The sequence below is a fragment of the Elephantulus edwardii genome, unplaced genomic scaffold (genome assembly GCF_000299155.1).
Source record: "Elephantulus edwardii isolate Elephantulus edwardi_28Jun2011 unplaced genomic scaffold, EleEdw1.0 scaffold00062, whole genome shotgun sequence".
Classification (NCBI taxonomy): Eukaryota; Metazoa; Chordata; class Mammalia; order Macroscelidea; family Macroscelididae; genus Elephantulus; species Elephantulus edwardii.
Window position 1 is genome coordinate 16,224,428 of NW_006399812.1, and position 4,960 is coordinate 16,229,387.

At 39.2% G+C, this 4,960-nt stretch overlaps 1 pseudogene; it reads left to right on the forward strand.

The window, feature by feature from the left end:
• The first annotated feature begins 3,045 nt into the window (after positions 1-3,045).
• Positions 3,046-3,476, forward strand: LOC102848934 (annotated as a pseudogene).
• The last annotated feature ends 1,484 nt before the right edge of the window (positions 3,477-4,960 follow it).

Below are 4,960 nucleotides of genomic sequence, written 5' to 3' on the forward strand. Positions count from 1 at the left end.
CTGAATAAGGTCTTCAAAACTCCTAAATCATGAGAAAGTACACTTCTGTTTGTGAAAGCCATCCACTTACGGTTCCTCTGTTATAGCACTCCTGTGTAACTAAAACATTATGCATTTATCAAATTCATAGAACTTTACAGCACAAAGAGTGTGTCAATTTATACCAAATAAAAGAAATCATTTAGACACATGAAGGATGCTGGGGTGGAATGCAGACTGTGACAAAAGAAGCTAACTATTTTGCAAATATTAAATAATCTCTCTAAAGAAATAGAGGAAGGTGTTGAACTGAGGAACTTTGGGAGTGAGTGGAAACTTAAGACTAAAGGCAAAAGTACTGTATATAAGCACTAAACTCTAGTTAGAAAAGCTATTTCCCATGGAAATGTGACTTAGTAATTTTGAAATAATGAAATATGTATACAAATGCGCTTAAGCACAGCAAAAATAATGTAGAGCAGGATTGAGTAGTATTTTATTATATTGTTCTTTTTAAGTTTTATTTTATTCATTTTAATGAACATTTACAGAGTTCTTGCACACGGAGTTACTGTGAGTTGGAACAGACTCAATGGCACCTGACAAAACTTAAACGTATATAGGAATTAAACTATAAAATAATATATATGGATAATAATGGGAGCCAGGTTTCTTAGTGATATAATGATTATTCACATATAAGCAAGTGAAAGAGGCTAGAATGGTCCATGTGATGGTAGATCAGTTGGAGATAACAGGATGAACTACTGTTTAGCTTAGCTTCAATCAGTTTGGGTGCATACAGAATGATTTATAGATAGGTATCTATGAACTTTGATAAATGGTGATCATTATCGAAAGGCTTCAGGCCTTTTTTTCCATAGCATTGTTATGAGTCGTGTTCAACTCGACGGCAATCAACAACAACAACCTATCACAGTGTCTAGAAGCAGTAAGACTTACGCAGTGATGAACACATTCAATGCCTAGATCTTGATTTCTAATATTATTTTCTAATAAAAAGAACAACAACTCCTTAGAGAAATGGTTGACTCAAGGGCTAGAGTGAGAAGTAGTGTGCAAGATGAGCCTGGAGCATCTTACAATCCCAGAAAATAGTAAAAGTCTTCAGAAAGAGCACAGTTGTGTGGGGCATATAAAAGAGATTCAGAAGCCAACGGAAAGAGATTCCAATGGCAAAGATGAAACAGTATGATCAACAGAAGAAATAACATAGCACCGAACTATAGTCCAAAATACGTGCTCTTGAGTTCATACTAATATAAATAATTTAAATAAGTTGGGGGAGTGGACAAATGTCGAGTGCAGAAGAATGTCAAATAATTTATGATGATACTTTGCCCTCCAGGAGGTAGAGCATAACTCCTTATCCCAAAAGCATAGTAACTTTCTTCCAAAGGGTGCAGTATGAAAAAAAAAAATTAAATCAAGGGAATATGGTGGAGGAATAACTTTACAGTGGAAAACCCAGGAAAAATCATTACCTTAGCACAGGGATATTAAGGTCATGTTGATAGTATGTACTTTTAGAATGATGTAACAAGTATGGTACTTTTTCTTTTTTTGAGAAAATATATACTTTATTTGGTGAGTATGGCAATTTATGATTTTTTCTTCAAAAACTCACAACCTTTGTCCATAAGCTAAACATCAGATTCATTTTAATGGAGGGGCTTTTACAACATGCCTGACATAAAATCCGTCAAGGTCATCCAAAACAAGGAAAGTCTGAAACTGTCACAGTCAAGAGGCGTTTAAGGAATCATGACAACTAAATGTAATGTGATATCCTGGGTGGAATGCTGGAAGAGAGAAGAGGTATATTATTATTATTAGGTAAAAACTGAGGAAACGTAAATAAAATTGTGATTTTTCTTAGTGTTGCTGTGTGATGTGGAGTCAGAGTCGACTCTTAGCCAACTCTCCAGTGGGTTTTCTGAGGCAGCAAATTGCACAGGAGCAGATTGCCCATCCTCCTGAGGAGCATCTGGTGGATTCAAACTGTGTGGTTTTGGGATTACAGTGCAGCTTCTTACTACTAGGCCACCAGAGCTCCCCGTGTAGCATATTAATATTAGTTCATTAGTTATGACATTACTAGCCAACGCGATGACTGCAACAATGGACTTAAAAGCAAAGCAGAGATTGTGAGGATGGCACAGGACTGGGCAAGATTTCATCTGTTGTTCATAGACTTGCTAGGATTCCATGGCACCTAAAAGCAATGACAAAATGCAAGACATTCATAAAAGGGGGAATTGAGTGGCATTAATGGCAACTGTAACTGTTATGTAAATCTCAAATTGATCTAAAAAATGAGAAATTCATTAAAAATGTTCTTTAGAATTTCAGAATCTGTTGTTGTGGTAGAGAAACCATCATCACTGAGATTCATCAGTTCCTGCTGTCACCCTGCTGCACACTTGCAGCACTGATAGAAACTCTTGCTATACGGAGATTGTGTGTGGAGGACTGACCTGAATTTGGAAAGCTCTGTTAATCAGGACCGTGCTGCCAGTCCTGCTGTCCCTGGCCCCCAGTCGTTAAGCTGCCCTTCCTCCCTCGGTGTATCTCACTAAGCTGCTGCTTCTCCAGCCCTGAGCATGGAGAGTCTTCATTGCTAGATGTAGCGCCACTGAAATAATCCCTCAAGTTTTACATAATGCTAAAAAACCCATGTTCTCTGAGTGCTTCAGAAAACTTCAAGTTTTCTGGTTGTTCTCACATATTTCTCCCTAGCCTTTTTGCTGCTTTACATAATCACTGGTGAAAATTTTATCCATAAAGCCTTGGATCTTGAAATGTTTCCCATGGATCAATGCAACAGGCGGTCAAAGTCATAAAGTAATTTCTGAATGTCAAAATAATAAAAAGGAGTAAACGGTCAACCTGTGTTTTCCCCAAGGAAAACCAGAACAAAGGCAGAGGCTAGCATTCTCCTGTCTCAGTCTTGAGCTCTTGATCAGTGTCAATGTCACTCAAGAAAGCTTCAGTTAAAAATAACAAAAGGCCTTTTTGTTGTCGGTCTGGCTGGCAGCTGTCGAAATGGGCAAGTTCAGGAAACCAGGGAAAGTGGTGCTGGTCCTGGCCGGACGTTACTCTGGACGCAAAGCTGTCATCGTCAAGAACATTGTTGATGGCACCTCCGACCGCCCCTACAGCCACGCTCTGGTAGCTAGAATTGACCGCTATCCCCGAAAAGTGACAGCTGCCATGGGCAAGAAAAAAATTGCCAGGAGGTCAAAGATCAAGTCCTTTGTGAAAGTTTATAACTACAATCACCTCAGGCCCACAAGGTACTCTGTGGATATCCCCTTGGACAAAACCGTTGTTAACAAGGATGTCTTCAGAGACCCTGCTCTTAAATGCAAGGCAAGGCGGGAAGCCAAGATCAAGTTTGAGGAGAGGACAAGACAGGCAAAAACAAGTGGTTCTTTCAGAAGCTGAGATTTAAAATCTTCTATTTCAGTCATTAAAAATACCCCCGAAAATCCTAGTGTCTGACTGCTGCATGTGTTATTAGTCTAAGAATCATTTGTGGGGTTCATGGCATTGGGTGATGGAAAGGAAAAAATAAAGTTAAAACTATTGTTGTGAGACTTGAAAAAAAAATAACAAAAGGCAAAAAGGAATGACTTCTGTCAGCTGACTTGCTTCAAAAGACTGGTAATCTAGTGAAAGAAAATGAAGCAAACAGAAAAATATCATAAAGTGTCCAATTAGAGAGGTGACAGGTCTCTCCTGAGCTTATAATAGTTTCAAAGTCATTAAGAAAAGTCATTTACTCTGTCAGAAATACTCATGGGTGCTGACATCCTCACTTGACAGAGAAGGCAGACGGCATGTTCACTCACTTGAGCAGTAGCTTTGCGTTTGACATCTGTGAGAGGCACAGGCTACTTGACTCTGCATCAGGAGGATTGGGAGCTCAGGAGATGAGGGCTATCTAGGAGGGCTTCCAAACACATCCAAGCCCCAAAGAAGTTCCCACTGTCGGAGACCAAGAACAAAGCTAAAAATGGATTTTTTATCTTTTTTTATTTTAATGAACATTTACAAAGATTTTAGATTTCCATTCATTCATTGTTGCACTTTTCTCCCTGCCCAGCCCTCCCCCCAGCCCCCACCCCCTAAAAATGGATTTTTATCCTGGGCATTTGAATTGATACTCTAGTCAGTTCAGGAAAGGTGATTTTGTCTTCTATCCAAGTATACCCCCAGATGCACAAATTGATAGTTGTTAATGTGCCATCAAGTAGGAACTGACTCATGGCCGACCCTTCAGTGGAGTTTTCAGAAGCCGTAACTTGCATGGGAGGAGATTGTCTAGCTTTCTCCCACTGCACAGTTATAGTGGATTTGAACCGACTGCCTTTAGGTTTGCAGCATGTCTCCTTATTAGTCCTTTAGAAAAACATTATTCTTTGTCAGTAGAGTTCAGAATTGTTTTTGTAAGCTTGGTGCTTTGGTTTGATTTAAGGAATTCATTTTAATTATAAAAAAAGTAATTTGGGTGCCAATTATAACACGAATCCCAGGAGATCCTTTGCCCTTAACCCAAAGGCTGCATGTCTTTAGGGGGTTGAATCCATCAGCAGCTCTTCTGTATAAAGCTGGACACTTTCTCTTCAAGACTTACAGCCTCTGAAACTCACTTGGAAGGCCACTGTGAGTTGGAACTGCCTCTATAGCAGTGAGAATAAATTAAAAAAAATGATGAATCCCAAAGAGAAGAACCAGATTGTCAATATTCAAGCTACTTTAAATGAAAAATAAAAGTAGTAATTGGATGCTGAGATTGTAGTTGAGATGTAATTTTTGTGGAAAAGCCCAGATTCCTCTTTGGGACAAAAACTACATTGCTTCCACTCCATGTTTCTAAATTCCTTTCCAGCCATGAGTGGTGGTGGTGGCAGCAGGGGTAGAAGAATAGGGGGATGGGGTGGGAGTTGTCATATAA